The sequence below is a fragment of the Balaenoptera acutorostrata genome, chromosome 13 (assembly GCF_949987535.1).
Source record: "Balaenoptera acutorostrata chromosome 13, mBalAcu1.1, whole genome shotgun sequence".
Lineage (NCBI taxonomy): Eukaryota > Metazoa > Chordata > Mammalia > Artiodactyla > Balaenopteridae > Balaenoptera > Balaenoptera acutorostrata.
Window position 1 is genome coordinate 54820898 of NC_080076.1, and position 25745 is coordinate 54846642.

A 25745-nucleotide genomic window follows, 5' to 3' on the forward strand; every position below is an offset into this window, starting at 1 on the left:
CTAGAGGGCAGAAAGCAATAGTTAAAAAAAAAACCAAAAAACCCTTCAAATACCTTCCCTTATCACCCTTTATAATTTGAAGAGGTCATAAGGCAATCAAGCATATATTTCTTGCAGTTATTTCTTGTATCAACAGGTATTTACTGAGCCCCTACATCTATGCTGGGATCTGAAGAATCCAAAAGCAGTAAAGACATTGTTCCTACCCTCTGGAGCCTCATGATTTAATGGGGAGGTGGGGTTTACCCAAATAACCAATTGAGAACAGCTAAGTACCAAATCATCTGATACTGACAATAAAAGAAGAAATCAACCACACAATCTTAGAACTGTAGGAAACCTAGGAAGGATCCAACACAACTTCTCCCCATAAGTAGAAATCTTCCATCATCCTTGTCAGAGCCATTAAGCTTCTGACTTAACGTGGAACTCACATTTCACAAAAGCAGTCCATTTCATTTTTTGAAGCCTCTTATTGCTGAAACATTTTATCCTACATTGAACCAAAACTCTCACCTATACAGTAAAGCTTTTCAAAACTTTATTTTTTTTAACCAGTGCAATGTGCCTTTAAAAGAAATAGTAGGCACAAGCTCAATATATAAAGCAGTTAGAAGTGGAACTCTTCTGTTGGGAGCTGCAGGGGGCCCTCAGCATGTCCACTTGGGCCCCCATCTCCTCTCTGCCGCTCCCCCTGCAGCCCAAGGCACACCACAGAACGCCTGCAGCTCTGCAGAGAAAAATTTGCAAACCACTGTTTTAAAGGTAATTAGAGCAAATCTAACTCGAGATGCATATGTCAGCCCTTGAAGACAGCTATCTTGTTTCTAAATCTTCTTGAAATAAACTTGCCCCTTTCAAACTGTCTATTCCCTTTATGTCATTTTCCCCCATAACTCCCTCTTCTTGATCACTCTCCTCCTAAAAATGCAGAAACCATATCCGAACACAATTCTTTAGAGACTGTGATCAGCTAAGGATACGGTCTCTCTCACTCTCTGGACAGTAACAGAAGTGGACAAGGGCTTAGTGGATGAAGAAGGACCTGAGCTGGACCCTGAGAAATGTAGGATTTAGATAGGTGGGGAGAACAGAAGATAAAATTCCAAGCTGGGAAACCAGCATGAACAAAGATACAGAAATTAAAATGAGGGCCTCCTGACACACGTTGAACAGTTCTCTTCCAGACCCTTTCTGGTTCTCCATTTGGTCAGCTGCCCACTCTCTTGTATTCCTCAGAAGAAAATTAAGCCAGATCTATCTCCATGAATTTAGATTTCTATTGTGTCAATACCTAATGAGAAAGAACCTGCTGTATAAAAAAAAAAACACCTAATGAGAGCCATGATCTAATCAGTACTAAAACTAGATCATTTCAATATTATAATTAGTGCCACAGGGAAAGAGTACTTGAAGATATTTAATAAGCCTGTAAAAAAACAAACTGTCATCTTTCAATGAATAAATATCTTGACAAGAAGATTCATAAAGGCTGTAACACTATTGAGGAACATCCCTGGGGATTCTCAAATCTAAAGCAAATCCAAAGAACACCTTGCCTCTAAGAAATTACCTTGTTTATCACTTATCACACCACAGGTAATATGTGCCCCAAATGGTCTCCTGACTATAAAAACAATAGCATTTTCATATATAGGAGTGCTAATCCACCAAGGCAAAATATCCCGTGAAAACAAATACTAAAAGATCGATTGGGGGAGCAAATATTTTCATCAAAGTCTATCTTCTCATGTTACTTAATTTTCCCATTTACAGGTAAGAATGCAAGCACATCAGTGTTTCATATAACTTGGTTTATTATTCAAGAAGTAAGATCTTAAAGACAGAGTATTTCATATATATATCTTTTCCTCATAAAAATGTATTTGTTAGTGATTATATGAATATTTACCATTTTACATTACAGAAATGGAATTTTCACACGGACACAGCACTTACAAGCTGGGGAAATTGATTTTGTCCTAAATTTTAATGTGTGTTATGAATCTAAGAATTTTAAGGTGTTGAGAAAAAAAGAATGATCTTACTAGCATTCAGTGAAATTGATTCAGACGTTTTATTTCCATTAGTTTTCTCTTTTCCTTCATCTCGAAAGAAGATAATCTGAATTGCTCTAATCTGAAAAACAACAATACGTGTAACAAATACTTGACAATGAAGATGGAAAGCCTCTAAAAATCTGTTACCTTAGTAACGGCAAGAATGTGGAAGAATAAGAATACACTGTCAGGACATCATTTCAGATTCCGCAGATTTGAGGCCTAAATACAGTCAGCTTTCATTAGCTTTTTGTTTTTCCCAGCAGGTCCTTGGACTTTGAAACAAAACCTGAATGACAGCTATGAGCAATTCCAGCCTGGCTCCTGATTAGCTATGCCAAACAAAACAACTCTCTGCAGTGTAAACTTTCCAGGCATCTGCAACCAAGCCTCTGTGGAGACTATAAGTCCTCAGTGAGATTTGAAGGAGAGTCAGAGGTTGGGGGGGGGTAAAGGGTGAACAGGAAGGGGGAGGGGGAGAAAAGGATAAGACCTTCCCCTCTACCTGGAACTAGTTCCCTGAACTAGTCTCTGATAAAGCAGGGGGGGGCAAATTAAGTAGAACTTGTCTTGGCGGTATTCTCACTATAGCTTTTTAATTCTGCCTATTCTACGATTTAACTAACCAGTTCTCTAAATCTGAATATTCCATTTCAGTTAACATCCATAACATTCTCATATTCCAAACCACCCATGCTTTTACACCAAACAAGCAATTCTGAGGCCCTATTAGCATCAAATAGAGCAAGCAGTTGATTAAAGAGATCTAAAAGAGAACAGGAGCAACGTATATGAATAGACAGTGACCCATATGGATGCAAACTAAGATTATGTGCCATTTGCTGTTATTCACTTTCACTGCAAGCGGACCTAAAATTAATTACATCAAATGACAGTGCACTGTGCTGTGTGGTCCCATCTGCTACATAATTAGATCCCAGCGGAACTATTAAAAAGCTTTTTTCTTACGATCAGTCCCCTTGATTCTATCTAAAGAACATTCCTTTATCTACACAACAGAATTATAGATTAGATCTCAAAGCAGATCAGATTTCCTTTTGGTCAGGTGCTTGATTTTAAAAGTTATAAGTGGTTTCAGAAAAAAGTTGTCTGGAGAAAATTCTGTATTAGATTGCTTGATGGAAATTCAGCTGTAAAGAGAGGAGTTAAACTAAAAGTTTGACTTAAACTCTGCCAACAATCTCTTAAAACTTCAGAAGTTAAAAATGAGTATTTTTGTATTTCTTGGCCACACAGCAAAATGGTAGCATTGACATTTCCTCTTGTCTTCTGGAAAAGTGACATTTAACCACACTGTGATCTCTATTGCTTCTGAGATAACCTACAATAGCTGATGGTTGGCTTACTTATAATGCTGGGCAACAAAGGACTCTGCTTCTAGTCAGTAACCATTTTTTTTAACAGTCTTGTGATGATTTTATAGCATTTAAAGTAAGGGAAATAGCTCTAACACCCTAAGATGTAATTTGCAGATATATGGCAACAGATGCCACAGAAAACTTAACCATTTACATAACCACATCATAAAAGCCTAGCCTAGATTTAGGACATTAAATTTAAATCATCAAAGGTTCAAGTGGAAAATTCAAGTTCAGACACAGAGAAGAGAGACTATATAAAGATTCATCAAAAATAACAATCAGGGAGAGATTAATTTTGGAAACTAAGGACAAGGAAAATTTCAATCCTTGAGATGGGTACTATATAACCAGAAAGCTACATTCCCAATTATTTTATTTGACTTGTCTGCAATGCCACCACTTTATTAAACTTACAGAAAAGAACCTTAAGAATATTTTTATAATAAATAAAAAGTTAGTGCTGTCAGAACAACAGAAATCCCCTCAATGTGAGTCTATGCTTGAAATCCCAAACCAAACCTGCTGATTAAGCACAAAGTCATCAAACAGCGTTCTTATCTGTAAAAGGAACAATCCATTGTCTGGCCGAAACAAAGGGCAGTGCACAGGAAATCAGCCAAATCTGGGCCAGATGGTCACTGATTCAAGTTTCATTCTCTCCATCCCCCACCCTCCCTGGCACTACAGAAATAGATTCAGACAGCATTTTTGGTTACCAAGTAATAACCCTGAGTGTAAGGTATAAACCTCTTACAATTATCTATACCACCCCCCACCTCAACACCACCTAATTTACTGAAACTGAAAGTCCTTATGAAAAGTTAAAAGAGGTACTATGCAGCAGTTATTGAAAGGAAAATACCTCTGAAAACCCAATTCCTGTTTCTTAGGCATGGCATGGAGTTTTACCAGGTGGGATGATTTAAAATATTCACACTGATTTGTTCTCATCTACTGTTTTTTCTCAAACCATGACACAAAATAGAAATGAACGCAGAGAAAACTGATTTATCACACTCATTTTCTACAGGTTGACCACTGGGCCATCACCTTGCAGAGTCTTGTGGTTTGTAACCGAGGAACACTTTTTACCAATGACAAACTACCAACAAAAGTAATCACTGATTTTGATTATAAACCAATGTGTCTGACCTCGTATCGCAGAATCTGTAAGTTAGGATACTGTTGTAAATACACATTTCACACCCCTACTGGGTACTGTAAAACTCAGTTTTAAGTTCTAAAGAGCAACTATTAATTAAAGCAAAACATGCAGAATTATGTCTTAAAATTTGCAAGCACTCTATGGAAACATAAATATTAAAAAATGGCATAAATAAAAATTCAGGATCTCCCAATTAAAATACTCAGAAAACACTCCTTTACGTTTCCTAATTGTGTAAAAGAAAGATACTTAGATTAAACAAAGGTCTTTTCTTTGAAGAGAACCCATGAACGTAGTGGTTTCTTGGGAAGTAGTTACATTTATGTGACCTAAGTAAATTTTATCAACCAACAAATAGCAATTCCTTTAATAAACTTTATCATCCTTTGACGTTAATTTGGAAATGTCAATGAGTACATTTTATTGGTATGCTACAGTGCCACTCTTTACAAAATTTACATATAGAAAGGTTAGGGTAGATCAAAGAGTTTTTTTGTCTATTTGTTTGTTTTTTTTTACACAAGATAATCACAGGCTGGTAACGCAATGGCTAAAGAAAAAAATGACTTCAAAATATGCAGTCAACAGCAACTCACACAAATGGCCTGTTTTATTGTAGGGAAGTAGAAAAAGTGAGCACAAATAACCTCCATTAAGAGAGCATTCATGGTAGCTTACACAACGCCCACAAGTAGGTATAAAATGAAGCCAAATAACAGAGCTTCAAATCTTGAACTTCTGTCTTAAAGGGAATAGTGGTAAGTGGAAACTTTTTCAAAAACTTGTCCTCAGAAATTGTTCCTGAAAGTTGAGTTAAAATTAAAGTATCACACTAAGTTTTCAGCAGTGGTTAAAAATATAGTCTAAATATATACATAGCACTGTATATAGATTGGTGCGTTATGTATGTGTGTGATACATACGTCAGTGTGCTTCTGCTAACTTCAATAGTTTGTTTTTAACATCTCAGATTTATTTGAAGTGTATTTCTATGATTTGTACTAAAAAATAGTACTCAACATCATACTGGAAATTGTTGAACTATTGTTATATGTGCTTCTATAGCATATAAATTTATTTTCTTTTAATAGGATTATATCATATTAGAAAAACTGCTAATGAGAAAAATTAATAATCCATTAAGAAGCTTTAAAATAAGGTAGTTGAGTACTGTCTGTTTAACAAGTTCTTTTTCTTTAGTGTAAAATAGGAATTTATTTCAGTATTCATGAAGAAAGAAGTAAATGACTATTCAAATTAAAATTCTCTACCTTCTGAGCTCATCTTTAGAATCTCTAAGATAAATTTACATTTAAATGAAACACACACAAAGAACAGCTGGACTATCATAACCATCCCACACACATGAGTGTTCTCAGAGACTTAAATCTCGTGTTCTTAGGAGACAGAAAATTGTGACTTACAACTATTTTTAATCAGTCGGCTTTATTTATACATCATTGCAATAGGATTTATATGCTAATGCTTTAATCTAATATAAGAGTTAAGGGAAAAGCATCTCAACAGTTAGTTCGAAACAGAATTCTACCAACAAAAGTCGACTCTGAACAGACTTCTCATGCACATAAGTTTCTGGAAAGCTAACTTTTAAATAAGATAAAAACAAAAACTATATCAACAACAATAAATGTAACATGTTAGAATTCAACAGACTAAATTATGATCTTGTTCTTTAATAAGCCCTAATATAAAGGAGTAATAGAGTTTAAAGCTAAAATATTAATGTGTAAGTACTAAGTTCCAGTTATCCTTTAAGTCTTTTTTTTTTCCTTCCTTAACATATATCTTCCTTTTTCTGGTGGCCCACAAATCAGGTAGAAAATTTAATTCCATTCAATTCAAAGAAAACTTGTAAAAAGACAACATATTTATAATAAATATGGCACTGATTAGTCTTTTTTTTTTTATTACTATACATAATAAGAAACATACATCAAGGGCCAAATTAGAGTGTGTATAGCTTTCACTGATGAAAAATTGACAAGAAACCAAATTTCTAAAGAGTGAATTGTATTTATAAGAAAATGCTTTATGATTGATGCTTGAAATGTTTATTATTTCTCAATATAATCTATATATGCATTAGTAAAATAGTAGTGTATTAATCGTATGACTGTAAATGTGCTTTAAACATAGACTGAAGGTCAAAATAAGCTTTCACTCATTTTCTCTCTCAATGATAATTTCTCATACCTTATATTTACTACATAAAGAACATCTCAAAGGGAGCTTATTTAATAAGCTTATTTAATAAAATTAATTTCTGTTCTACCAAAAAAAGAAAATAAAAAAAGGATATTAGTAGAATACTTAATGTCCATGAAGTTTTACTAACAAACTTAAGGCTTATACCAGGATTTCCTTAACATCACCAGCACTGTTTCAAATTTTACATTCAGTGCCTCATGAACAAAGTTTAAAATGTCTTCTAGTTTAAAAAATGAAATGGACACTAAATTTCCACTAGATATCAGTTCAACTGAATTCTTTTTGTAATTTTGGTATTTAGCAACAGAATAAATAACATGCTTACATATTATGTTGTATAAATCTTTTACTATATGAGTTATGATTTGAGAAACATAGTTTAAACAAAATTAGATCTAAATCTACCAAACCACAAGTCACATAACTGTCTTAACTAGACTGTAGGCTTCCCCAAGGTCAGGGATAGTTCTTTATTTTCCTTTCTCTCTCTCCAAGGCACCATTCCAATTATAGGTACTTGATAAACACTTATTAAGTTGACTTTTATTGTTAATTTCCTGCCCAATGGAGAATTCTTTTATCCCCACTGGATATAAACTTCTTGCTCAGTAGGAAAACTGTGAAGAGAAAAATCATTTTTAAGGAAGTAACAAATGTATTTGATGCAGTAATTACATTTTATCCAAATGAAAACTGAGAGGCAGTTTGATATTACAACTGCTGCTGCCAATTATTACTTCAAAGCCTTAAAAAAAATCAGTACAGGTTAAACACAAACTTTACTCTAAGACAGAATTATGGTGTCTGTTTGCAATACGTGAACTTTAGCTTCCCAAGGGTAAACACCATACAGCTATCTTGTAATCTCCCATGTAACGATATCTAAAGTAAGTCCATGCTATTTTGATTTTGGAAGACTTATCAATTTAAAATCAAATGAGCAAAATGAATTGTAATATTTAAACAGTACAAAAAATTTGTCCCATTTTCCAAAACACTTCTGCCAGGCTACCAATTCCATGGTTCTCTTCCACTATGCAGTATTATCCTGGAAACATATGGCTTTCAATTATTGTTTATTAACTAGGATATTTATTGACAAACTTAAAGCCCATATTACCTAAATTATGTATGTAAATTTGTAAATAAGTAAATATGATGATAAACTGAACATGCATGAAGGATTACAAAGACATCATCATTTTGTAAAACTCAAAAAGAAAATAAAATGCATTTCCTTTCATCTCTGCCACAGTATTGTTTTGGATTTATTTTTTCTTATTAGCATCCTTTATGCAAAAGATAATGCTACTAGGTTCTGAAGGGCCTGGGCCTCATCTTGGTATTTCCAGTAGAGGTGATAAGCTTATGTTGTTACATCTGCCCTCCCTTCTCCCAGCTCCACTGGAGTCAGTGGCTTAGATATGAAAGAAGCTTGGCTCAGGTTAAGGATGGATTCCACAGCCATAGAAGAAAGCTAACAGGTCCCTACAGAGGTCATTCATTCATTTGTTGACAAATATTTATTGAGGGGCAACTATGTGCTTGTTCTAGGTGTGGAGATATAGTAGTGAGCAAAAGAAACAAAGCACTTCCAGTCATAGAGATTTCATTCAAGTTTGGTGAGTAAATCCAAGACTTGACCTCCATTACACTCCTCATCAACCAAGATACAGCTTTGGTACAGTCTGTTTCTCAAAAATTAGGTACTAAATGATCCCTTGGTGGCCTGAAAGAGTTAATATGCCCCTTAGCACCTATGTATGCCATCTTCAGCAAGAGCAGCAACATTTTCCGTAAGATACAATTCCTGATATCTAGATCTTACCTTCTAGTTGAGTCACAAGACAGGTACCCAAGAATGTGACACGGAGGAAAGAACAAAGGTTTGGAATTAGCCAGCCCATAGGTTTGAATTCTGACTTTTCTACTTACTACCTATGGGAGCTTATGAAATTTACTTAAACCTTTCAGAGGCTTGGTTTTCTTAGCTATAAAAATGAGGATCACGATGCATACTTTACAAGGCTGTTGTGAAGATCAGAAATAATATGTGTACAACGCCTGACGTAGTGTACATTAATTTTTATTAATTTATTGGGTTAAATTATTAATTCCTGCTATAAATTAAATTATTAAATAGCAGAAAAGGACTAGGCAGAGAAGCATATATGGGTCATAAAGACCTTTATGGTTGTTTTTTAGTAAAGGTTATGTTTTGTGCCTACACATATTCTCTGACATACACACATACTTTCTCTCTGATGTTCCAGATACATAACTATGGGATGTATTACACTGTTCTGTTACATTTCCTGTTCTGGAGGCAGAAGTTGAGATAAGGCATACCACTGACTCACGAGTCTTTATGATGGCAAAAAACCTCAAACATTTAGAATATGTGAAATACCATAACCCAGACACTACACTTCCAGACTCCGAAAGATCTTTAGCTTTAGCTTTAGATTGTGCATTTAATACCTGCCAATATCAAAGAGCTCCTATACATCTTTTGACCAAAATACTATGAAAATATTACCCCTAATATTAGATTATTCCATTATATGAATGAGGGGGAGAAAGGTGATTTTTACATGGTCTAACTTTTCTAGAAAAAGAAGAACTCAGTAATATTAGTTGGGAGGCAAAACATTTAATGCTAATTGCTACTCTCTGATGAAGTCTGAGGCCTGTCATTCAGCAAGTCTGGTGAGGAAAAAGAACTGACATTTCCTGAGGGACGATTTTGTACTAGGCATCCTGCTTGGTGTATTGATCCATTATCTCAGAAATGTGACTGTTTTGGAATCCAATTATAAGTCAACTGTCTTAGCATCAAAAATATATCAAGAGTCTCAGTGGAAAATACTTATTTTTTCAATAAAGATTTTATTTCTTAAAAAATAAATTAGATTCATTTTGTATTACAAGGTAATGAGCCTACCAGAAAATGTTGTCGTTTGTTTTCATGTCAACCCATAGAATGATACAATCTGTGAAATTATGCACAAGAGAATATAAGAGAAACATTCCTTACATTAGTCCTAAATAAGATGCTGCTGCTCATGGCTACCATTACTAGTAATATTGCTATTACTAATATTAGTTATATTATTAGTCTAACTTGATCCTTCACTGTGCTGCAACTTGTGAAGATACAGGTCTAGTCATTCTCTAATATACCACGACCTTAACCTCCTGCTCCAACAATTCTCAAGTGATTATTAAATAAAGTAGAGGAGAACAGTTACTGGATTCTCTAGATAGGAGGTGAACCCTGATCCACATGGGGAGTTCAGTTGCAACAGGAAGTTTCTCTATCAGCTATGGATCTGGAGGTTTGATTAGCTTATGTTCCACAAGAGAACCAAGGGATCAGAGCACTTTAAAAATAGCCATTTTTTAAAATGCTGCAAATCCAAACCTTATAGGGAACATCATCATATAATATTTGTTAAAAATCTAACCAGAAAATTTTCAGGTTTATTTCTAACAAACGAAATTGAGGAAAAATATTGTGGAAATACCCTTACCATCATCCGTCTTCTATCACCAATACTGCAGACAGTATTATGACTTTTCAAAGAACTGCCAACTAAATATAGACTGTACACAGTCAATTCTGTAGAATGTAATTAATCAGTCAATAATTTGTATTACTATGTACCCATTATTGTATTAGACATTTTGGAGAATGCCATAGTACCTCCTCTCAAGGGGCTTACAGTCTAACATTCAGAAAAAAAATGCTTTCTGGAAGAGAGATTATAAATAGCTATAACGAAAATCTAAAAATGTGATACATAAACTACAAATGCTATAGAAGTTTAGAGTAGAAGAAAATTAATGAAAACTCCAATATTTAGTATATTTCCATAAAGGAAATAAACTAATAAATAGACTTAAATAATAAACTAATAAATAAACTAATAAATAGACCTCATAGTGGTTCTTCAACTTTTTTGGGCATAAAAGTGGCTTGGGGCCAACACTTAGAGCTTGGTATCTGCATTTATACAGCATTTTCATGTATCCAATAAGTAGTTAATATCCAAAATATACAAAGAACTCATACAATTCAACATTATAAAAAAAAAAAAACAACCTGATTAAAAAATGGGCAGAGGATCTGAATAGACATTTTTCCAAAGAAGACCTACAGATGGCCAACAGGCACATGAAAAAATGCTAAACATCACTAATCATCAGGGAAATGCAAATCAAAACCACAATGAGATATTACATCACACCAGTTAGAATGGCTATCGTCAAAAAAGACCACAAATAACAAGTGTGGGAGGAGCATGTGGAGAAAAGAGAACCCTCGTACAATGCTCATGGGAATGTAAATTGGTGCAGCCACTATGTAAAACAGTACAGAGATTCCTCAAAAAACTAAAAATAGAGCTACCATACAATCCAGCAATTACACTTCTGGGTATTTTTCTGAAGAAAACAAAAACACTAATTGAAAAAGATACATGCACATTTATGTTCACTACAGCATTATTTGCAACATCCAAGATATGGAAGCAATCTAAGTGTCCATCAAACAGAAGAATGGATAGGGCTTCCCTGGTGGTGCAGTGGTTAAGAATCTGCCTGCCAATGCAGGGGACATGGGTTCAAGCCCTGGTCTGTGAGGATCCCACATTCTGCGGAGCAACTAAGCCCGTGAGCCACAACTACTGAGCCTGCGTGTCTGGAGCCTGTGCTCCGCAACGGGAGAGGCCGCGACAGTGAGAGGCCCGCGCACCGCGATGAGGAGTGGCCCCCGCTCGCCACAGCTGGAGAAAGCCCTCGCACAGAAACGAAGACCCAACACAGCCAAAAATAAATATAAATAAATAAATTAATTAATTTAAAAAAAAAAAGAATGGATAAAGAAGATGTGGGAGATTATATATATATAATGGAACATTACTCAGGAATAAAAAAGAATGAAATTTTGCCATTTGCAAACATGGGTGGATGAAGAGGGTACTACACTAAGTGAAAAAAGTCAAACAGAGAAAGACAAAACTGTATGATTTCACTTATATGTGGAATATAAAAAACAAAACAAATGAACAAACGTAGCAAAACAGAAAGACTCAGAGATACAGAGAACAAACAAGAGGTTGCCTAAGGAGGGTGGGGGAAGGAGAGAAATAAGTGAGGGAGATTAAGAGGCATAAACTTCCAGTTGCAAAATAAATGTATCACAAATATGAAATGTACAGTGTTGGGAATACAGTCGATAATTATGTAATATCTTTATATAGTGACTGAGGGTAACAAGATTTATTGTGGTGATCATTTTGAAATGTATAGAAATATAGAATCACTATGTTCTATAACAGAAACTAACATAGTGTTATAGGTCAATTATACTTCAGAAACAAACCAACAAATAAACTCAAAGAAAAAGAGATCAGATTTGTGGTTACCAGAGGTGTGGGGAGAGGGGAGGGGGAATTGGATGAAGGTAGTCAAAAGGTACTAACTTCCAGTTATAAGACAAAGAAGTACTAAGGATATGATGTACAACATGATAAATATAATTAACACTTCTATATGTTATGAAAGTTCTTAAGAAAGTAAATCCTAAGAATTCTCATCACAAGGAAAAAAATTTTTTTCTTTAATTTTGTATCTATATGAGATGATGGCTGTCCCCTAAACATTCTGTGGTAATCATTTTGTGATATATATGTCAAATCATTATACTGTACACCTTAAATTATACAGTGCTGTGTGTCAATTATAGCTCAATAAAACTGGGAGAAAAAAATAAAACATCTCTAGCTGATTCTGATATAGGTGGCCTATAGTTTGGCAAACACTGTTTAAATAATAGGTATGATTTGCAAAAATCTCTAGAGTAGTGTTGTCCAACAGAACTTTCTGCAGTGGTGGAAATATTCTATACCTGTGCTATCCAATACAATAGCCACTAGCCGCATGTGGCCATTAAGCTCCTGAAATGCAATTAGTATGCCTCAAGAACTGAATTTTTCATTTTATTTAACTTTAATTAATTTTAATTTAAATAGCCACAGCCAGCTCTAGAGAATAGGAAGAGATTTCTAAGAGAAACGTGAGCCAAGCCATAGGTAGGAATGCACATGAGAAAGACAAGAAAGACAACTGATTGGCTTGCCTAAAATAGAGGTTTTATATTAGATTATCATTAGGTCAGATTATAAAGAGCCTTGAAGGGAACTGAAGAAATTGGATTTCATGGCACACACTGCTAGTTGTCTAATCGAACCATCTCCTGATCTTCTTCAATATTAACAACCCCTGGGTTTTACATGCTCATCTCAGAGAGTGGACCTTTCCTCAGGCTCTGGGGTGAATCTTGATTATTCTACACCAGTCATGGTATTTCTGTTTTCCTTGTCAGCGACTGGCTTACACATAAGCACGTGGTAAATTCTAACCAATGGGATTTGGGACATCTATGTATGTGGGTAAACGCTTTAATAAGTATTTAGCTTGAAGACACAGAACTTTTTCTGACTCCAGTCAGAGCTGTGTGAGGCTTGAGTGTGCTGCTGACACCTTGGTATAATGCGAGGACAAGATGGAAGACAAACACCAACAAACTAAGGATGGCAGAGAATGAATGAAAGAACTTGGGTCCTTGACGACATCATCAAGCACCTGAATTAACCCAAGAATTGTCCTCCCCTCCCCCTCCCCATATATTTTGGGGATATAAGGAATTAATTACTGTTTAACATCTTTAGCTGTTTGTTCGGTTCCATGCAGCTGACAGCATTAGACTGGAATACTAATGCTTAGGGTGACAGCCTCTGGGAAATGCTAAGGTAGGCAATTGGAAGCCACTGAAGGCATTTGATCAAGGTTGAGACTGATATGAAATAATGTTCAAGGCTTAAAAATGACATGCATGAAAAACAGGTCAGAAGAAAGGAAAGACAGGGTCAGGCAGACCAGTGTAAAAGGCTTGAATCAAAGTTACCAAAAGATTTTGGAAATATTAGTGAACTCTTCCCATCTGCAAAATCATTAATGAATATAGATTAGTACTTGAGGTAAAACTGGGGAAGCAGCTCATTTTGTAAGGGCAGTAGGGTTGTAAGTGATATGTGTCTTTGCTGATTTTTTAAATTATTCTCACATGTTATTATTTCTACTTAAAATCTAAACAACTGAATTTCTCTAAATGCTGTACATTCAATACTTTTTTGAAAAATGGAAAAATTTTTGAAATGTGATTTCTCTGCATTAGCTGCAATTAAAGGCATGAAAAGATACTGAGGAACAGGACAGTAAACCAGAAAGAATGCAGGAATAGCCAGGTGACCTTGGGAAGTCAAGTAAAACCCTGTGGCCCTGTTTTCCTCGTAGGATTGACCTATGGCTCTAAAATCCAACAATTTCTGTCTTCAAATGGAAGAAAACCCTTAGGAATAAAAAAAAAGTCCCACAATTGATATCAAACTTCAGTTTTCTAAGCTCTGTTCTCACTCCTTGTGCTAAGAGTTGAGTCTAAAAGGGAATAAAAGTCAATCTCCCCTCAAATTCTCTGAGCAAAAGAGAAAACCTGGAAGATAACTATGTTTTATAGCTTTAATATAACTTTCCAGAAAAAAGTTTCTGCATAGATTTTCAGTGAATAAAGAAACTAATTCTGGAAATTTCAGTGTGGACTAAAGTTCTATATTAATATCAAGTCGGTGTCAAGTGTAGCTTACTATTATTTTTAACTTGCATTTCCAAACAACTGATAAGGCTAGGCATTTTTCATACTTATTGATCATTTGGAATTGTGCTTCTGTGAATGACCTAGGCATATCATTTGTAAACAACTTTAAAATTATGTTTTAGAAAATATTTTTATTATCATTTTGTGAAGAGTTCCTTATATACTGGAGATGCTAATCTTTTGCCCACATATGTAAAGATATTTTTTCCAATCTATCATTCATCTGTAGTATTTGTTTTCAGTTCTTTTTTGCTTTACAAAAATGTTTTTAAATTATATAATCAGATATGCCTCACATTTAGTATACAGCTCTAGTTTCTTGTTTAGTTAAAATGAATATCCTTCAGTAAAGTTAATGGTTGTTTGTGGAATATGTATACCACAGAATATTATGTAGTCATTTAAAAGAATAAATAAGAGCTTACCATTTGACTTAGAGGTATACCCCTGTGTTTTATTAAGTATTAAGTGAAAAAATAAATTATATATATATGATATACGACAGTATGTATAAGATGTTGAAGATATACAAGGTTTATTAGGTTGCATGATCATGGAAAAAGTTTTAACAAAATGAACAGCAGATTGGTCACACTGTTGAGGTGAAAAGGGAGGGTAAAGAAGGAATTTAGGCTTCCTGAATTTTTTAAAAGACGTGACTACAGTTTTTTAAAAAACATATGACCCTATCATGTAAAGTTGTTTGTGTTGGTAAATATATATAAATATGCATGGAAATGCATAAAATAATGGCGACCAAAACATTAATGGTGTTTAATTTAGGATGGTTAGATTTCAAGAAGAAGGGAAGAGGAAGAAGAAAAGAAACAAGAGGCAGAGAGACAGAGAGACAGAGAGAGAGGAGGGACCAGAGAGAAAGAGAGGAAGAGAATGGAAAGAAGAAAAAAAGAAAATATGAATTTAAAAATCAATTAAATTTAAATTCGCCCTTTCCAAAAAGCAGAACAGACTGGATGAGGGAGAGACAGAATCCTCAAGTGAAAAGGTTCCCCCATCCTCTGATGTGGGTAAGAATTATGACAATAATCGTACAGTTGCTGAATACTCCAACAGAGATATACACATAAACTTACTATAAGTAGTGTTGATTTAATCAGTTTAAAAATGCAGGAAGTAAATGAGACACTGTATCAATTACATCTTCTCATTATGACCTCCACAGGCAGTGGTGAGAATTTTAGGCACACCTCCTCTACAAAAACTAAACTTACATAATGATAAATGCGAGGTGTGGTTCTAAGACTTCTGTGCCCATAAAAACTACCTGGGAAGATCACTAAAATGCACATTCCAGGGTCCCACCCCAGAAACTCTAATTCAGCAGGTCGAGACCAATAATCCACATTTAACAAGCACCCCAGGCGAATAAGGCAGGTGTTGACAGATCACACTGAAAAACAGTGAATTTAAGGATGTCTGATCTCTTTACAAACTGATTAACCAAAGAATTCGAGGAGTGTGGTACACTAGAGAGAACAAAGAATTTTGAAGTCAGAAGATCTAGATTACAGCTCTGACCTAATCCCCCCTCACTCCCCTCACTAGCCTCTCCTCTTCAGCAGCAGTGGCCTCCTAGTTACCCCTCTCATGACTGCCAAGAATGCTCTGCCTCTAAACTTCCAATGGTTCAGTCCCTCACAGCCTTCAGGTCCTCACTTAGGTGTCACTTCTCAGTGACATCCTGGAGAGAATCTCAACTCCCATCTCACTTTCTAAGTCCCCTTTCTGCTTCAGTTTCCTCCCTAACACTTCTCACTACCTAAAATATAACATATTTTACTCAGTTTTTCCTTTGCTTATTGTTTGATTCCCATAAGGACAGGGATGTTTGTTAGTTTTCTTCACTGCAGCCTCTGAAGCACCTAGAATGGTGCCTGGATAGAGTTCAAGGAGATCTCACTTGGCCAAGATAAAACAAATAAAGCTTGAGAGATTCAGTGATAGGAGGCAGATACAGGCAGGAAGTGGAAAGCTTGTTATTACACAGATCGCTGGGCCCCGCCAGGGATTCTGATTCAGGAGGCTTGGAATGGGGTCTGAGGCCCTGAATTTCTCACAGGAACCCAGGTGATACTGATGCAGCTTGGCGAATTGTCAAGTGCCTCTGCTTGTTCTTTAGTGAAAGTCAACCTAGTCTACTACATGACAAGAGCTCTAGGCTAGAAAGGGAAAGTTTTGTTAAACCTACAATCATTTGTGGGAAGAGAAAATTTGTTCCCCTAATCTCTATGTACCTAAGCTATCTACCCAAATAAATAAAATCATTCTACAACAGGGATATTTTCACATAACAATATATCATGGATATTTACTGCAACCTAATTTTTAGTAAAAACATGATGTTTAGTTTGTTTCTAATTTTTTACTGTTATAAATAATGTTTCAGGTGATGTTTTTACTACCTGCATTTGTTTAGTTATTTCTTTCTAACTAATTCCTAGAAGGGAAATTTCTGAGTCAGAGTTTAGACCAGTGCTGTCCATAAGAACTTTCTCCAATGAAGGAAATGTTCCATATCATCACAGTCCAATATAGTAGGCACCAGCCACATGCAACTATTGAGTACTTGAAATGTGAATAGTGCAACTGAGAAACCGAATCTTTAGCTTTATATAATGTTAATTAATTTAAATTTAAATAGCCACACATTGCAAGGGACTTCCATATTGGACAGGGTAGGTACAGACATTTATTTTTAAGTTTTAAGTTTTTTTAACAGCTTCAGTCAAGCCTCCTTTTTTTTTTTAAAGTCTTTATTGAATTTGTTACAATATTGCTTCTGTTTTATGTTTTGGTTTTTTGGCCCCAAGGCATGTGGGATTTTAGCTCCCCAACCAGCGATCGAACTCTCACCCCCTGCATTGGAAGGGGAAGTCTTAACACTGGACTGCCACGGAGGTCCCAGTACAAACATTTAAAATCTTGATACATGATGCCAAATTGCTCTCCAAAAAAGCTGTAATATTTGCCTTCATTTTATAGTGTATAACAATAACCGTTTCTTTACCCATTGCCAATGTTAGATATTATTGATCTAAATCTTTATAATCTGAAAGTTGAAATATGTCTGTGGGGTTTTTATGTGCATTTCTTTATTAATAATGTTGAACAGGGTGCTTTTTTCTGTCATCATACTCATTCAAATGCAAATATTTTCACCCATGTTAATTACTTGAGAAGTTGGAAATTATCTGGCTTCCAGATTTGTTTTGTTGGGTCCATATGTTTTCGTTAAAATTTATTACCAACATTAAATTCATACAAAAATATGAATTTCCAGTTCCACTTGAAAAATCAAATGATCTGGTAACAGTGACACACAGGGCAAAATCAGTGCAGTCTTAGAAATCATGCCACCTTCGGACTTTCTTGCCCACCAGGACTTAGCATCCCCTATTATTTTACAGGTGTCCTGCTTCACTCAGATTACCTGCTTGGCCTCTAAAAGCACCTGAGTTTACAATTCCTGCTCTGAATTAAATTCTGAGAGGTTAAAAGGCAAACAGCAGCTAATGATAATAGCTAACTTTCATTTCATACTTAGCATGCAAAAGTGATGTTATGATATCTCTGGATTATCTTATAACTAATTTTTAACTAGCAAAAGAATACTTTTCTAGTGGTTGTTGACATTTACTACTCCTTAGAGCAGTGGTTCAGCATCAGAAGGGCTGTTAAAAGACAGAACAGGCCCCACCCTCAGGATATGGATTGGGCCCCAAGAATGTTCATCTAACCCCAAGCTCCCAGTGCAGCTCCACATTGAGATGAGGCTTTCTCAAAGATATGGGCACTCCTGGAAGTGTAGTGATAATGTGTAATTATGACAACACTGTACGGATTTGTGCATCCTTTTTTTTCTAAAACATGTCCACATTTATTATTTCATTTTATCTTCACAACAATTCTGTGCAGAAGGTTGATAATTAGAGCAGTACTTTAATTGTTAATCCCATTTTACAGAAGAAAAGAAAGGCACAAGAGTTAAGAATCTCCTCTAAACACAGAAAAAGTTAAACGGGCCATAACAAGTACGTTTCCTAATTCCTAACCTTGGTAATACAGGCAAACACAGTAATGCAGCACACAACCAGAGCCTGCTTTTTATTTTTACCTTAAAAATAGAACCATGCCCAGGAACAGAGAAGACCATACAAGATATGGTTCACAGCAACAAACATTTATCCAGTGCTGATTATGTGTTAATCTATGCTAATTGTGCCTATAGTTTCCACTGTAGGGACTGTTGAAGACACTCATAAAGCATAGCGATAAATTAAAAATAAAATCTGAAACCACAACCTTGCGAAGAGAGTGAATTCTCTATGTCATAGGACAAAAGCAAAGGCACTGAAGGGGTGGGTGGTGGAGATAAATACAGAGCTGGGTAGAAGAGAGGCGTCCCTGTGGGAGCTTCACATCTGGACTTGGAGGAGTTGCTATCACCAGTCAGTCAAGAATGGGAGGGAAGGAAGAGTACACAATAGGAAGCCCTCCTGGGGCTCAGGAGCACAAAGAGCTGCTGTTATCCACATTGGGTGTGTGTTTGCCAGAAATATCAGGGCTGCTGGAACTCCAGAACTTACAAGAAAATGCTTTTGTGTAGTCTAAATTACCTTGACTGTATAAGAACTCAAGTTAGAGGGTATAACTTCATTATCCATTGGTAGCCAAAAGATAACATGATTAGCGATCATGAAACTTTCTCTGATTTTTTCCCCCGAGTTTTAGGAAGCATTCCTAGCAAAAATCCACCAAATTGGATCATAATAATGCTAATTATAAATCAGTCCTTCAAGGGAAAAAAGAGAAGATTGCATTTTCGCTTAAATAGAATTGATATATAACATTATTTATCAATTTTAACAGCTATATTTTTAAGATTAAAAATAATAATAACGAATAAAAACTACCATCGGCTGAGAATACAAGAAAACTACAACTAATCTGAAAGAACCATTGGAAAATTTGGTTCACTTATTAGTGTTGTAACTGACCTGTCCTATTTGTCTGTCTTACAGTCTAGTTCAAAATGACTGAGGTGATGAAATTGCCACCACTCCAAGTAGAAAACTGTAGCAATACTGCTGAGAAAACTACCTCTCACTTTGCACAAGACCAAAGAGATACAAATCAAAACAAAGGGATACAATTTTACACTGATCAAATTAGTCACAATAATATAAATGTTTAAAATTACATAAATAAAATTACATAAGCACACGCATTGTTGTTGTGTGTAATTTATGTAATCCTCCTGGAAAGTAATTTGGAAATTACAAAAATTTCCTAATTAAAAACAGAGCTAACATTTACATGTGTTTTCATGCATTACTGCTTTTTATCTTAACCTTGTAGAGAGCTACTACTATACCCACTTTACAGATTAGAAATCTCTAAGAAAATAAGTTACTTGCCCAATATTACCCATAAGTGATGGAGCTATGTTTGGACACTGAACCTTTAAGTTTAGAGCTCACCTATACTGCCTCTCTAGAGAAATAATTCTAAGTTTGTTTTTTTTTTAATTTTAAAGAAGAATAAGAAAGTCACATTCATGTGGGTGGCCATTATATTTTTTAAAAAAACTGGAAAATCATAAAATAGAGAAAGCTAAGTAAATTATGATACGATAAACTAATTGCAAACAATAGAAAGTAAATTATAGAAAAATGTTTATTAAATAATCAGAGTAAAAATGTGCCTGCAATATGATAAGACATCTGTAAAAATACATATTCATATGGTAAGGGTGGGAAGGAAGCTGCAAAAAACAAAAACTATTCCATTTTAGAAGAACTTCATTACTAGTACTAGTACTTAATTTTCTTTTGTTTTTGTTAGTTTTGTCAATCAAGATTTCTCTAAGCACCCTTACAAATCTACCATTCTAGTTCATATTCTTATCATCCCAATCAAACAATTCCTAAAACTCCATTATAATTTATTTATATTACTGATATTCAAACTAATTACATAATATACTTTATTATTGACTCGGAATCTTCAAAGTATGAGATCTCCTTCTTTAACATGAATGATTTTTGTAACCACCACTTAACGGTGTACGTTTGAAATCCCTTAACTGAGATCATATATAGTGACTAAAATCACCTAATTCTTTTTACTTTCATAACCTTGAAATCACTCCTCAGCTCTCTGCACCCATTCAGGAATCATTAGGTTCAGGTGTTTTAGAGATTAGAAAAGTTTCCTGCTAAGAACATGATCTCTAAGTGAATACTTATAAAGTAACTAAAATAGCTTAGCTATAAGGATTATTCATATTCTAAATACTTTGTAGAATCACTAATTAAATTATGTAAAGTCCCTTTGAAGTAGGTCAGTGAACTTCATTTCCACATTACCAAAAAGAAAAGTAAGAGTTTGGTAAGAATAATTTTCCTAAAAATGGCACCGTGAGCTGTGAAGAAAATTCACTCTCCTTAGCCATACAAGGTGATGCACAGAGGGCCATTCAGGGTTTGGCCTCTATCAGTAACATAAACAGACATTTTGTGGGAAAGTAAAGTAGCTGTTCTTCAATGATATCAATCTCATAAGAGCAGAAATGTTGTTTAAACATCTCTGACTTCCTCTTTATGAATCTACCATTTAGGATTTTTTTTTTTTTTTGTCACTCCACTGTCTAATACCCACAGATCCAACTGGTTTATCCTTAGCCAGTCTTAGGACACCTACAGAACTACCATTTTACCAAAAATCACAGGATTTTGGAGTCAGAAGGACACTCAGAAGCCACATGGTTCAATTCCTTTATTTAACCAGGGTAGGAAACAAAAGCATTTCTTAGAAAGTTACTTCATTTAGCTAGTTTATGGCAAATTCAGGCCTGGAACTAACAGATGTGACCAAATGTCTTAAACTTGGCCTTCGTATTTCTCCCATACCACTGAAATTTTTATATTATCTCATGTCAATGGGAGTATTCATATGTCCTTTCAATGCCTTCAGATGTGCACTGCACTGGATAGAATAAACTACAGTTCTCATTCTCTACTTCCTAAAGAGCTCCAAAATGGAAGAAAAATCCAACAAAGGTTATAAAAAACCAAGTATAGAGACACTAGTGATGGAGGGAGGGGGGAGATAACAGTTTAATAGTTCTGCTTTGCACTGAATACTGTTATAAGATTTTTAGCACTCTGATAAGTGCCTTAGGCTAAATAAAAGGATCTAATATCATCAGGAGTGGATATCAAATTAAGAGCCATCACCGCTGAGACACAGTTCCGTCTTATATATTCAGTTCCCTTCATCCTCTATTTCCACAATGTCATTCCATTCTAATAGAAGGCTTATGGAAGGATATACAATTGAGGAGAGTGGTTGCCTCTGGGGAGGAGGACTAGGGCATTGGGAGTAGGGGTCTCTGAGACAGAGGGCGTACTTTACACTGCTGTTTGCAATTTCTACCCTATGCATATAACTTTCCGATATTCGTTAATTAAAACTTTCCCTTTAAACACGTGCCTACATGCACGTAATTCTAGTACTATTTTTAATAAAACAATTTAAATTTTTCTCCATTTTAAGTTTTCAGTATTGCAATTTGTAAAACTACATAGAAATATTCCGACAGAAAAGGAAGCAACACAGTCACAAAACTCAAAGAGAATTCCAGGATTTAAAGTTTGTTTGTCTGTTTGTTTTTTTAATGTTCAGAGGAAAGACAGGTTTCTAAGGGGGGCATTTAATTCAAAAACCTTTTTCGGACAAGCTCTTCCCCCATATTTAAATGGCTAGGTTTTAAAATGAGATTTAAGCGGGTTTTCCCACCTCAAGGGCGAGGTGGAGAGGGGACTCTTAAGGGGTGAAAAAACAGAAATTAAAATGTGGTTTTCTATCTTCTCAACAGGAGACAGAAGGCCACGGTGGGGATAAGGACCTTGAAACAGTCACGTTCCTTGAGGAAAGGAGAGGATCGAGGAGTTTCTCCGGGATCCGGGCTCCGTCGCCTCCGCGGGAGGCAGCAGCTGTCCCCGCGCAGATGAATCGGGTTCTGGACCCGACTTGGGCTCCGTTTAACTGAGAAGCCCCGCGAACTGCATCTGTACCGATCGCTTCTTTTCACGGAGCTCGGAAGAGGGACTGAGGGAATTGATTAACTTTCACAAACCGCCTCCTCATCACCCTCCCAGGCCAGGGCACACACCGCACCTCGCTGTCTACTCGTGTCAGGGTCAGCTGTCAACACAACCCTTTGTGTCTCATTCAGCTCAAGAGTGGTCGTCCTCACTCACTCACGAAAAAGGGAAATGATGGCCGGAAGACACGCGCGCGCGCTCGTGACCAAGTGACATTTGGTGTGGAGCAAAGCAGCCCAGGGACCCTGAGCAAACGCCCAGCCACCGCTGGACGCTCTCAACTTTGCCCCTCTGAGCTCTCTCCATCCTCCCGCGTCACCTCCGCGCCTCCCTACCTACCGTCCCCCCGCCCGGGCCACCCCCCTCAGCAGCCCTCGGGCTGGGGGAGCCGGTCCCGGGCGCTCCCCGCCGCGCCGCGCTGCTGCCTCCCTCAGCCCCCTCTCGGGCTCCCTCGCTCCCGCCACAAAGGCGGCGCCGAGAGCCGGGGTGACAGGCCTTTGGCCTCCGGGCGCGGACCGCACGGGCTGGGTCTCCTCAGGCGGCTGACGCGAGGGTTCGGGTCCGGGGCTGGCAAGGGCGCCCGCCCTCGCCACACAAACGCACCGGCGCTCACACCCCCGCTCCGCCTTCCGATTCCTCCAGAAAAAGTCAGCCACTGCGCCTCCCCGCGCAGGCAGGGTGTCCACAGCCCGCCAAAGGGCAGCCCCTGCCGGGCAGAGGCGTGCACTCGCGCCCGGCGGGCGACCTCTCACCTCCCCGCCTCCCCGCGCCCAGAGTCCCCGCAGCCGCTCACCTGGCCCTGGCAGCGCGCGAGGGCAGAGGACCGGGGGTGGCCCTCGCCTCGGCGGGGCTCGTCTCCCCACCCCCAGTCCGGGTCGCAGCGCCGCGCTTCGCTCGCTCCGCCGCCCTCCTCCGAGGTGCTAGCGCCGCCGGTGGCTGGCGTCTCTCTGGCAGGCAAGCTGGCCGCGCGCTCAGTTCCCCGGGGCGGAGCGAGGCGGCGGCCGCCGCGGCCGAAGGCGGATTCCTCAGGTGCTGCCCCTCCCGCTTCCCCAGAAGCTCCGCGGCGGGGACCCCCGCGCCCCCTCCCCCCCGCCCCGCCTCTCGGCCTTCCGCCGCCTCGGCGCCCGCGAGGGCCCTTCAGGGCTCCCTGGCCCTCCGGGAGTGGAGCGGGCGCACGGTTCCCTGCTCACCCTCCGGGAACGCCCCCACGCTGTGTGGAGCCCGCAGCCCAGTGTGCTCGCGCCTCCATTTCCAAACTCCGCGGCACCAGTGATGCGTGTGGCCACTGAGGGGTGTGGAGGGCGGCGGTGTGTGGAGGGGGTCTTCTGGGAAGGAGGCCTGCCCCCCGGGGCGGCTGACGCGCGCAGCCAAGAAGAAAAATGATTTTCTCGCCGACTCCACCTTTATTCAAAGAGTGCTCTCGCCTCGTTGCGCGACTGCTTTCTCTGTCCTCTGGACGGCGGCGAAAGGGCCCTAAGGGTGAACTCGGTCTGGGCGATGGTGGGTCAAAACCCCTTGGCCTTTTGCATGAAGGGGAGCGGGGGAGGGTGGGGCGGGGGCAGGATGGGGAGAAAACCATACCGACCCGGGAGCTCCGGCCAGAGCCGTCTGGGCACCTCCTGGACGAGCATGCCTTCCGGCCCGCCGACCCCGGCCGGGCGCTCACGGAGGCTGCCTGCTCGCGGTGGCTCGTCCCGAGCCTGCCGGGACGAGAGGGCTCTTCCGCCCGCAGGGCAGCCACTAACCGCGTTCCCAGGGCCTTGACTGGCGCGGCGGGAGCAAACGTTCTCCAGAGATGCTGAGGCCGGATAGTGACAGATGTGGCTCCACTTTTCACAGCTGGTGGGTTTTGTTATTAGAGCTGTAGCTCCATTTTTTTTTTTTTAACTGTCGTTGTTGCCAGAGATGGGCGACTAGACTCCTTTACTGGATGGCCCACACTCTGGAAGAAGCAGGTCCATACTGGATGTGGTGGAAGAGTCTAGGTTAAGAAAAGTTGCTCAATCTGTAGTGCCTTTGGGGCCCGTATAGCCCCTGGTCAGCTGGTTCCTGGCAGTGGGGATGCTACAGCCGTGCCCGGCCCCGAGCAGGTTGTTTATCAGTCTGTTGTTTCGGTATCATTGTCAATTATCGTTTAAAAACAGCTTCAATTAAAGTAGATCTCATATGATCTCTAAGTCAGTGGGTTTTGTTTGCTCGTGTTGCCCTTTTTTTTTTTTAAGAACCGAAATGCATTTTTTTCCCCCCTGTTTCTCTTTTGGTCAATACAGATGGAATTGACTCTGACGGGAAGTCCGGAATCACCAGAAGATAACTCAAGGCATAGTTCAGTTGTGACTTGCAAAAAGTAAGCGATTTGTTTGTGATCTGGATTGTCTTCTCTCCGTCCTCCACTGGGAACACATGCCCAACTGCCATCTTTTTTTTTTAATCGTTTTGTTCCTTGTGGGGATAAGGAGCAGAAATGTTTTTTGCTTTGTTTTACAATTGAATCCCTATTGTCCAGTCTTTTAAAACACATAGGAACACTTTTATGTGCCACGAGGGCAGGAACCATGTCTTTCTCAGTCATGGCTGTATTGCCACAGTCCTGGATCTTGCACACAATACAGGCTTACTGAATGAGATCAATGTGGTTTTTAAATAACGACAACACAGAAAGGTGCAGCAGATTAAGAGTATAGCTCAGGTATCCAAAAGGAATCAAATGTCAAACTCAACCGGAAAACCAGTCATACATGTGGAAAAGATAGTAAGTAGAAACTTGAGATTTCAAGTTCACCTCCATGAATAAAAACTAAGCTCATGAGAGGTTAAAGCAGGTGAGAATCTTTTGAAAAACCCAGTCTGTCACACGGTCTGTAGAGTTGAGGAGGGGAACACCTTCCATTTTAAAGAAAAGGGAACTGGGAACAATGAGCAGCCTTTACATAAAACCACAGTGCAGTTTTCTCTTAGTTTAGTTCAAGGACCATTCGTTGAGCGCCAAACACACTAGACTCTGAAGATGTGAAGGTAAATTTGGCACAGTTGCTCAAGGACCTTAGACTAATATTACAGAAC

The 25745-nt window shown here is 38.2% G+C and overlaps 1 protein-coding gene across 10 annotated transcripts in view; it reads right to left on the reverse strand.

Annotated features, from left to right (window-relative positions):
• GREB1L (GREB1 like retinoic acid receptor coactivator) overlaps positions 1–23696 on the reverse strand; it is a 267385-nt gene extending 243689 nt beyond the window's left edge. For 9 of the 10 annotated variants that reach the window (XM_057526312.1, XM_057526317.1, XM_057526315.1 and 6 more), the window contains exon 1: positions 23476–23696. The gene's annotated coding sequence lies outside the window, so the exon portion shown is untranslated. Of the gene's footprint in view, positions 1–2048; positions 2071–23475 lie in introns of those variants that run through there. The other variant, XM_057526311.1, reaches the window with a different exon arrangement.
• Positions 23697–25745: the final 2049 nt, after the last annotated feature.